Here is a 10449-nt window from a genome sequence, read left to right as displayed (position 1 = left end):
GATACTGTGTGTGTGCATGTATGTGAGAGCGAGGGAAAGACAAAGTGCATTTCATTCAAAACATCTTTTTTGCTGTGTGGATTTTCTAATTTAATTTTCTCAGTCAGAAATGCACTTTTAAGTTCCAGGAAGATGAGTTGCAACATGTTTTCGAGCATCTGGTATTTATTTTTCATTTTTGTGTAAATGAAAAATCAACAATCTCATTTCCCCACACAGAGCATGAATTCCATCCCATGAGGTCCGTGGTCTGGACTGTGTGGTTCGGGCAACAGGGTGAAGGTTAAGAATTAGAGATGTTTTTTTTGTGTGATCCTGGGGAAGCCAACCACTTCTCTGAGTCTCAGTCTCCCCACTGTGAAGGAGAGACTGTCATTTCTGTGTCTGCCAGAGCTAGGGGTGCGGAGGAGTTCCCAGCTGGGAAAGAGCTGGGGCTGAGAGCTGAGAATGCCAAAGGTTTCTTGCACAGCTGCTCACTCTGGACCGTTCCTGCCCCTCTCAGCTGCATATTCTCTGTGGCCTCTTATTGCCTGGGGTGGAAGTGGATTTCAGATGCTCATTGCACAGAGATGGGGCTGAGCCTCCTCTCTCAGTGGAATTAGCAACTTTGAATCTTAGGACTTGGATTCTATGCCTCTGTGATAACACAGTATCTTTGTAGGAGACGTCAATTCCTAGATGAAACGCATTCTCCAATTTCTAAGCAAGAGAGAGAAATTTATAGCACTAGGCCGTATAAAGAACAACAAAAGTGAATCCTTGACCTACCAGACCCTGACGGCGTTTTCTTCAGTCCGTTCTTTACCTTTTCAAGAACAGAAATGCTGACTTCCATTCAGGCTGTCTCTTGCCCTCTCTCTTCCCATGTCCTTGCTCAAATGTCACTTCCTTTAAAAGGATTTCCTGACCTTTAAAAAACAGTACTCTTCCCACTACCACTTTGCCTCCTTGTTAGAACTTTACCTGAAATTATACCCCTGATTTGATGTATTTTTTTGCTTCTTGTGTTTCCCCACTTATATATGAGCAATACAAGTGCGTTGACTCCTTGCCATACCCACCCCCAGTGCAAGGACCTTGTAAGCCCTCAGTAAATAAACTGAATGGAAGGGATCTACCTAGTCAAAGAATTTACTGAGGGGCACCTTGCTGGCTAGGTTGGTAGAGCGTGTGACTCTTTTTTTTTTTTTTTTTTAAGATTTTATTTATTTTTTTATTTAACAGACAAATCACAAGTAGGCAGAGATGCAGACAGGGGGAAGCAGGCTTCCTGCTGAGCAGAGAGCCCGATGTGTGGCTCGATCCCACGACCCTGAGATCATCACCCCAGCCAAAGGCAGATGCTTAACTCACTGAGCCACTCAGGCACCCCAAGTGTGTGACTCTTGATCTAGGGGTTGTGAATTCCAGCCCTATGTTGGATGTAGAGATTACTTTAAAAAAATTGGGGCTGGGGTGCGCCTGGCTGCTGGCTGGCTCCGTCTGTAAAGCCTGTGACTCTTAATCTCAGGTTTGTTAGTTTAAACCCCACTTGGGCAAGGAGCTTACTTAAAAGTAAATGAATAAGAAAGAATTTACTGAGTATTCTAAGATCTGCAAAAGGAACAGGAGGTAATTATTTAAGAGGCTTTTATTTAAATTGGTTTTCTGGGAAACTATTAACCTGTAAATTCCTGTGTCTTTTTTACTTGCATCCCATTTGTTACCAGGAATTGCTTGTCATTGAAGAAATACACAGTTAATCTCTCGTTGACCTCATAAAAAGAACATTTCCTTTACTCTAAATAGCCACACAGTTCTCCACAAAGCAATGTTGGCAAAGCTGCCAAATTTGTGAGTTGGAGATCGATCTCTATTATCTTTTTTTTTTTTTTTTTTTTAAGATTTATTTATGCAGCTCCAGGGTGGCTCAGTTGGTTAAGCATCTGCGTTCTGCTCAGGTCATGATCACAGAGTCCTGTGATGAAGCCCCACATGGGCTCCCTGCTCAGCAGGGAGTGTGCTTCTCCCTCTGCTGCTCCCCCTGCTTGTGCTTAAGCTCTCTCTCTCTCAAATAAATACAATCTTTTAAAAAATAAAAAAGATTTTATTTATTTATTTGAGGGAGAAAGAGTGCAAGGGGGAGGAGTAGAGGGAGCAGGAAATAGAGTCCCAAGCCGACTCTGCATAGAGTGCGAGCCCAAGGTGGGGCTCAATCTCACAACCCTATAGTCGGAACCAAAACCAAGAGTCGGTCCTGTAACTGACTGAGCCACCCAGGCACCCTGATATATTTTATCTTTTATTCCTCAGCTTGACTCAGCGGACCACTCTGGTCTAGGGGTCACAGCATGAGAAAAATCACGTTATATTTCTGAACCTCAGTTTATTGTTTCCTATAAATGTTGGCAAATGAGAAAATTTAGGGAAATTCTCTCTTTGCATGTCTCTGGAATATAGAGCCAAGCACGAGTTTTTATGCTTCATACAACAAATCAGACCTATGTTCTAAATAAATCTTTATGTTCATTTTTAAATTTTATTTTTAAATTCCAAAATAGTACACATTTATTGTACACAATTAAAATAGTACCAAAATGTAGGACTCAGAAACTCTAAGTGCCTCATCTTACAGATCAGAGATGACCATTGTTATGTTTGCATTTATTCTTCTGGAAATCCTTACACAGATCCTAACACAGTAACAACAGTAGCCACGATATTCAGTGTCTTGAAACTCGCTTGTTGTCATAAAATAATGTCTTTCTTCATCTATCTGTACACATAGATCTCTGTCCTTCTCTCACCTGCTGCCAAACGTTGCTTTTACCTGAAGGTGTATTTCTTCAAGGACCCAACTTGTGATTTCACAGGGAAGTAACTTCTTGGGTGGGTGATCTTTCCTCATACAGGGGCCTGCTTCAGGGGTTTCCCTCTAAGACCCTCAGGGAAGATGAATCTGTTTAGGTGGACTTTTTGTGCAAGAAATAGAAAACGATTCCTTTTTTTTTTTTTAAGTTTCCCTGGTGAAAATATCTTCATCAGTCAGTGGTTCTCTCAAATACCAGAGTCATCCTGCCTGCTGTTTTTTTTTTTTTTTCCAGAATTTTTTAAAAGTTTTTTTAAAGATTTTATTTATTTTAAGATTTTATTTATTTATTTATTTGACAGTGAGAGAGGGAACACAAGCAGGGGGTGTGGAAGAGGGAGGAGCAGGCTCCCCTCTGAGCAGAGAGCCCCATGTGGGGCTCGATCCCAGGACCCTGTGATCATGGCCTGAGCAAAAGGCAGACGCTTAACAACTGAGCCACCCAGGTGCCCCTGCCTGCCCTGCTGAAGCGATTTTTCTTTTGTCTGTTAAAGGGAAACTACAACTGGATTTTTCATATGAAAACCCAGACTAACGGTTTCCAATAACACATTCTACATACTCTGAGACTCAGCTCAAGAGTTTCGCTCTCAGGGAAAACTTCCTCACTCTTGCCCTCTCTGTTCAGCCATCCTTGCTCTCTGCACACCGTCCTTGCTCTCAGGAGAACTTCAGCGCTGTAGGCGGGGCATTGCTGCAGGCCCGCTGGTTCCCTCTGGAGACCATCACGTCCCACAGAGTAGGGTTGTGTTTCTATTCCTGTCTAATTGTGTAACACCAGGTACATAATAAATATTTACTAAATATTATTAGATGGTTGAATGAATACTAGAACTTTCCATCCTCAATATTTGTGGGGATGATTGTGTACTTCATGATTTATTCAGATGCTCTCTTTTCTCTCCTTCCTATTCCCTTAGAGCCATTTCCTTTATCACTAGGAGCTGGAACCAGTTGAGAGTTGAATGGTGCCAAGCATCTGGTGAACAGCAAGAAAGTAATCAAACTGTTAAAGTGGCAGGGCCCCTGGCTGGCTCAGTCAGGAGAGCATGCGACTCTTGATCTTGGGCTTATGAGTTCAAGCCCCACACTGGGCCTAGAGCTTATTTAAAACAAAGAAACAAAAAAACAACTGGTAAATCTGCAGCTTGCCATGACCCTGGGGAAGAACACTGAACTGGGAGGCAGGAGACCTGGGTTCTTTTCCCACCTCTGGTACTAATTCATTTTTTTTTTAAGATTTTATTTATTTATTTGTCAGAGAGAGAGGAGTGAGAGTGAGCACAGGCAGACAGAGTGGCAGGCAGAGGCAGAGGGAGAGGGAGAAGCAGGCTCCCTGCCAAGCAAGGAGCCTGATGTGGGACTCGATCCCAGGACGCTGGGATCATGACCTGAGCTGAAGGCAGCTGCTTAACCAACTGAGCCACCCAGGCGTCCCCTGGTACTAATTCATTTACCCGTTCACTCACTCTTTTAGCAATATATGTCCGGCACTCAGTTCTAAGTCCTACAGATGTAGTGGTGAAGAAGAAAGACAAGGTCCTAACTCTTGTTTTCCAGAGGAGAGTCCAGAACACAGACAGTAAAAGGTGATGTGATGGAGTGTGTCTGGTGGCCGCTTCAGTTCTGTGATCACAAAGGACTTCTCTGAGAATGGACACTTCAGCTAAGATGTGAAGGAGTAAAAGCAGCCAGTCACTCAAGGACCATGGGGGGTGAGCATTCCAGGAAGGAGAGCCAGTGCTAAGGTCCTAAGGTGGAAACAGACTTTGTGTTGTCAAGGGGCAGAAGGGACAGTATGGCTGGAGCAGAGAGAGCTAGGAGGAACATGACTGAAAATGAGTTTGAAGAAGTGTGTGGAAGCCATATAATACCCTGCTTTGAGGAATTTGTATTTTATTTCAAATACAATGGGAAGCTAGTGGAGGGTGTGAGAAGAGCCTTCAGGCTCTCCTTCCAAGAATAGATTACAGGATGGTTACAGAGGGATCAGCTGGGAGCGTTGCAGTGATTCAGGCGGTGTGGACTTGGGCTAAGGTGATTGAAATGAAAATGGAGAGAAGTGGATGAATTTGGAATATGCTTTGTAGATAAAGTGGACAAGACTTGCTGATAGATTGAATATGGAAGATGAGGAAAAAGAAGAGTCAAGACGAAATCCTAGATTTATAGGTTGAACAACAGGGTAGATGTTTATGCTAATGGTTAAAAGTAGGAATACTGAGGAAGGAGCAAGTTGAGTAAGAAAACTCGAGTTCTTCATGGATAAATTATGTCTGAGTTGGATATTAGACGTGTGTGAAAATGTTAAGAAGGCAGTTGGATATCCAAGTCAAACTTTGGGGAAAAGTCAGGGCTGGATGTAGGGATTTGGGGATCATAAGCACAAAGATGTCTCTTAAGCCCTAGGACTGGATGGGGATACCAGAGATAGTAGTAGAGGAGAGAAGAGGAGAAGGAGCCAAAAAAGAAGACAGAAGGAACAGGAGACAGAAGGAAGAAGAGGAAGCAGGGGATCACAGAGCCAAGAGAGAAAACATTTTAAGGAGGAAATAATCAACTTCTGCTGAAAGGTCGAAGAAGGTGGGAGCAACGAAATGGCCTCTGGATTTAACAACATGGAAGTCATTGGTGACCTTGACAATAACAGTCTCTTTGGATAGTGGGAACAGAAGCCCAATTTGAGTGCATTGACGAGGGGACACGGAGAAAGCAACTTTCTTGTAAAGTTGAAGGAAAATGGAGAAATTAGTTAGTAGCTGAAAGGAGACATAGGGATTAAGGAAGATACTAAGAGCATGCACATGGGGATGATTCAGGAGAGGAGAAGTCTTGACACTGGGGGTCAAGGATCCCAGGGTCCTGGTGAAGAGTGCAGGAGCACCACTGAGGAGAGAGGGGACGGAACCCAGGGCCCAGGTGGAGAGGCTGGTTTTGAGAGGGGCAAGGGTTCTGGGTTTACAGAAACCAGAAGGAAGGCAGCAGGTAGGCAGACACGCACAAGGAGGCATGTAGATTTGGTGGAAAGAAGATGCAGGGTTTCCCCTTTGTGTGACTGTGGTTGAGTCACTTATCTTGCTGAGATGTGTTGGAGAAACTAAACAGGCCTGCTCCAGCCATGATGAACGTGCATCTTCAAACACAGACACTCTGCTAATGACACCTGTCTTAACATCTGCTTCATTCAGTGAGGGGCTTAGTGGGGGAAGGTGCAAGGTTCAACCCAGAACTAATTATAATAATAGCTCCTAACTATTGAACACTATTCATCAGGTCCCAAATGGAGGCTTTCCATAAATTCACTCTCACTGTCCCCACACCCTGCAAGGCAGGCTTTAGTACTATTCCCATGAGAGTAATGGGTGGCTTAATTGTTAAGAGTCTGCCTCTGGCTCAGGTCATGATCCCAGGGTCCGGGAATTTAGCCCAGCTTCAGGCTCCCTGCTTGGTGGGAGGCCTGGATCTCCCTCTCCCACTCCCCCGGCTTGTATTCCCTCTCTCACTGTCTCTCTCTCTCTCTGTCAAATAAATAAATAAATAAAATCTTTTAAAAAAGAAAAAGAAACCAAAGCTGGGTGGCTCAGTCAGTTAAGCGTCTGCCTTTAGCTCAGGTCATGATCTCTGGGTCCTGGGATCGAGTCCAGGTGAAGCTCCCTGCTAGGTAGGGAGTCTGGTTCTTCCTCCGCCTGCCATTCCCCTGCTTGCGCGCGCTCTCTCTCTCTGACAAATAAATAGATAAGATCTTTAAAAAAAAGAGAAAAGGAAACCACAGTAGGTAGGAAGAGTTGGTTAAGCAACTTTTCTAAAACGATGCAGAGAGAATTTAAACCCTGATGTGTGACTCTGTATCCCTACTTTTGACCATTGTGTTCTATTGCCCCTGCATAGAAAGGGGTGAAAGGGCTCAGCTAGGAGGGCTGGGGGTTCCTCAGCTTAAATATGTTCCAGCCGTCTCCTCCAAGAGAGATGACAGTAACTTCTTGCTTATCCCTACGAAGTGCTAAGGGAGGCTGGTGAGCTGAATTTTCTGGAGCAGGCTTGGGAATTAATGTTCCAGACTCCTTGAGAAAGGCCATGTGAAGGCAGAGGGATTGAACACACCCATTTAAATCCATAATCCAACACTATCATCTGTGCAGCTGGGACATCTGTTGCCAGTTACCAGCGCATTAGGTAAATCTTCAAATGATTGTGGCCTTGGGTTTTTCCAGATGTTTGCCAGGAAACCGTCTTTGCTCAGTTTTGCAATCCTCTATAAAATAAGATCAGTTCTTAAGAAAACAAACCAGGCAGCAGGGCCTCATCCATACTTTCCAACTTGCGGAAAATTCAGGATTTTTCCATGCAGAGCAGTATGATCTCCGTTTTCCTTTTCTTAATTTTCTAAGATAATAAGTGAATTGGTGGAAAGAGCCCAGGTCTGGGCGTAGGGAGACGGGCCCCTATCACCTGTCTCACTTCCCAGCTGGGTGACCTTGGAGAGTTTCCCAAGCTGTTGGTGAGGGCTCTGGCTATCAGTACAGAATGGGTGGAACCCCATGGGAAATTGGTATAATTGTATACCTTTGTGCATACAATTGAATTTTGTATACCTTTGTGTATACAATTTCAGTATAATTGAATTCCTTTGGGGTCTTGTGTCTTTCATTGCATGGTTCATGGGCATTTTTGTCAAACTGCCAATGGGATCTATGCACAAAAAAGGTAGGAACCAGCAGGCGGATCTCTGTGGTTCCTGTTTAGTTTGACATTAAGTTTCATTGGCATACCTTCTGGGAACTAATTTTGTTTTAACAAAGTCCAGCTGAGTGTGGAAGAATGCGGATAGTTTCCTAACACTGGGCAGAGGGGTCAATAAACAGGAAATGAATGGAGGATTATATCTGGGCTGGGACCCCGGCTAGCAGGCAGACAAACCCAGGCTCTTGGCTCTCACACGCTGTCATCGTCTGAGTAGAGGGGCGGCACCAGCCACACACCCACATGTGCATTTGGGGACCCCCTTGAGAGGCCGGAGCAGCCTGCAGACTGAGGTGTCTTGGGAACCAGGTGCTGCCTTGAGAGAGGAAGGAGAGGGGAAAGAACCAGGCCCTGGCCTGGCCTTCTACCTCCCGTGCTATTTCCACTCCTGTAATACCATCTCTGATAATAAAATATGATGCTAGACATGATCCTGGGTAAAAGAGTTATCACTAATCCATAAGCCACCTATTAGATATTGGACATTTAATATGCTGCTGTTCTACGTATATTACCTCCTTAAAGCCAAGAGCAACCACGTGAGGTAGATATAATTATAGCCATGTCATGGAGAAGGGAACAGCCTCCCAGAAGTTAAACATCTTGCCCAATATGGTGCAGCGAGTGGCTGGACTGGGATTTATACCCATTTTCCACGTTTGCCTTCCTGTGAATGGGAGCTATTGGCCAGTCTCTTGGCTCAAGATAGTCCCTCTCCACCTCAGACTGGCACATGCCCCAGTTAGAAGAACGGGACTTCTGTGTCTTATCCAAGCCTCTAAGAAGATGGCCAAGCTTGATTTATTGACTTACTCTTTACTTTGTCAAAAGCACCATAAGTGACTCTTAATCTCACAAAACAAACTGAGGGTTGCTGGGGGGAGGGGGTTTGGGAGAAGGGGGTGGGATTATGGACATTGGGGAGGGTATGTGATTTGGTGAGTGCTGTGAAGTGTGTAAACCTGGTGATTCACAGACCTGTACCCCTGGGGATAAAAATATATGTTTATAAAAAAAAAATAAAATAAAAAAATAAAAAAAAATATTAACATGGCACAAAAAAAAAAAAAAAAAGCAGTGTTGTACTGTGTCTAGAATCTGTGTTTGATGGAAAGCCTTCTTTTGAGTTTTCTGCAACTATTATTTACAAGTAGGTCCTTATCAGAGCTCTGAGAAGAATATTATTGGATTTGAGATCCACAGCACAGGGGCGCCTGGGTAACTCAGTGGGTTAAAGCCTCTGCCTTTGGCTCAGGTCATGATCCCAGGGTCCTGGGATCAAGCCCGGGCATCAGGCTCTCTGCTCAGCAGGGAGCCTGCTTCCCCACCTTTCTCTCTGCCTGCCTCTCTGCCCACTTGTGATCTCTGCCTGTCAAATAAATAAATAAAATCTTAAAAAAAAAAAAAAAAAGCTTGGCAAACGGTTTTTCATGGGCTCTATCTCTTGGAGGGCGGTGCATAGCAGATCTGTTACAGACCCAGGAATATATCAGTCCGTCCCTTGGCCTTGTATGCTTTGCATTGGGTCTAAGAGCCAGTGTTTTAGAAGTCTTGGCAGAGTGAGCTATTTTATTATGGTACACTCTGTGCTTTTCTTTTCCAGAGGTCTTGTGTTAATGACTCTTCCTTAACCCACTGGTCCTTAACACTGGCTTACACCTGGGGTGCTTTCGACAAAGCTGATTCCTGGGTGGCCCCCTCCCCCACCCAAGATTCACACTTAAATCTGTGTGAGCATCTGGGTATCAGTGTTAACGGCTCTACCAATGACTTCAGTGTACAGCCAAGGTAAGAACCCCTGAGCCATAGTCTTACTTGCCTTGAGCCATCTTGCTGGTGCTCCCTTATCTAAACAGCCTGGCCAACTCTTGCTTGTCCTCCAGGAAATCTTCGAAATCTGGCAGAGCTCTGTGGCCTTCCTCTGTGCTCCCGGGACTGCTCACTGTCACCGTCACATAGCTCATGGCATCCCAGTCTTTGATTTGTCTGCCTTTCTTACAAGGCTGTACGTGGAAGAGATGTGGCCTCATGTCTTTAAAGGCCCAGCTTCCATCACAGCGGCTGCCAAAAGGGGGGAGTTTGGCACATGCTTGTTGCATAGATGAGGGGATGTACACATTTGTGGGGGAAAGAATCAGAAATGTGGTTAGGCTCGGGTCTAGTTCCCCAAGGGCCCGGAAGACATCCCAGGGGAGCTCAGTATGAATGTGTTTAGGGAGGTCTGAGGCCAAATATGCACCTGACATTCAGAAATAATTGTGTTGTTTTGAATAAAGTGTCCTGTAGGTTGGTTGTCCTAATGTAGACCACAGTGACCATCGCAATCCCACAGTGAGCTACCATGTGCCCCCTTCACTCAGCCCAGCCGTCTGCACGGCTCATGAGTCAGGCTGCCCCTTTGTCCCTCCCCGAGATGTTGGTTCTGTCTCAGAGAAACAAAGGGAACATTCTGGCTGTGAGAGAATGGCTGTCAGGGTTTTCCTGGCGCAGCTCTATCTGTTCTGTGGGGACCAGGAGAGGCAGGGGGTATGTCCGTGGCCTTCTGTCATGAGAATCAGATTCAGAGAGCAGTGGCAAAGCCTCCTCAGGGTGGGCACTCTGAGGTTTCCAGGTGGGAGAGTCCTACTGTTAGTGAAAACAGAGAGGGACGACGAAGAAGAGGGAAGTGTCTTCTCCTAGGAATCTACCTGATGGTACTCGGACACCATTGTGGGGACTGTTCATTAATTCTACTCCTTGGGCAACCTGTGAAGTAGATATCGTCTTGATATTCTCACCTTTGAGCCACTCTTCTCACCCATATCTTCAGGCCCCTCATTCTCTCCAGCCAGCCTCCTATACTTCTGTCTCATCCCTTCTCT

Source organism: Mustela nigripes, chromosome 2, assembly GCF_022355385.1.
Source record: "Mustela nigripes isolate SB6536 chromosome 2, MUSNIG.SB6536, whole genome shotgun sequence".
Classification (NCBI taxonomy): Eukaryota; Metazoa; Chordata; class Mammalia; order Carnivora; family Mustelidae; genus Mustela; species Mustela nigripes.
The sequence above is the reverse complement of the archived record's forward strand: the minus strand, read 5'-3'. Positions refer to the sequence as shown.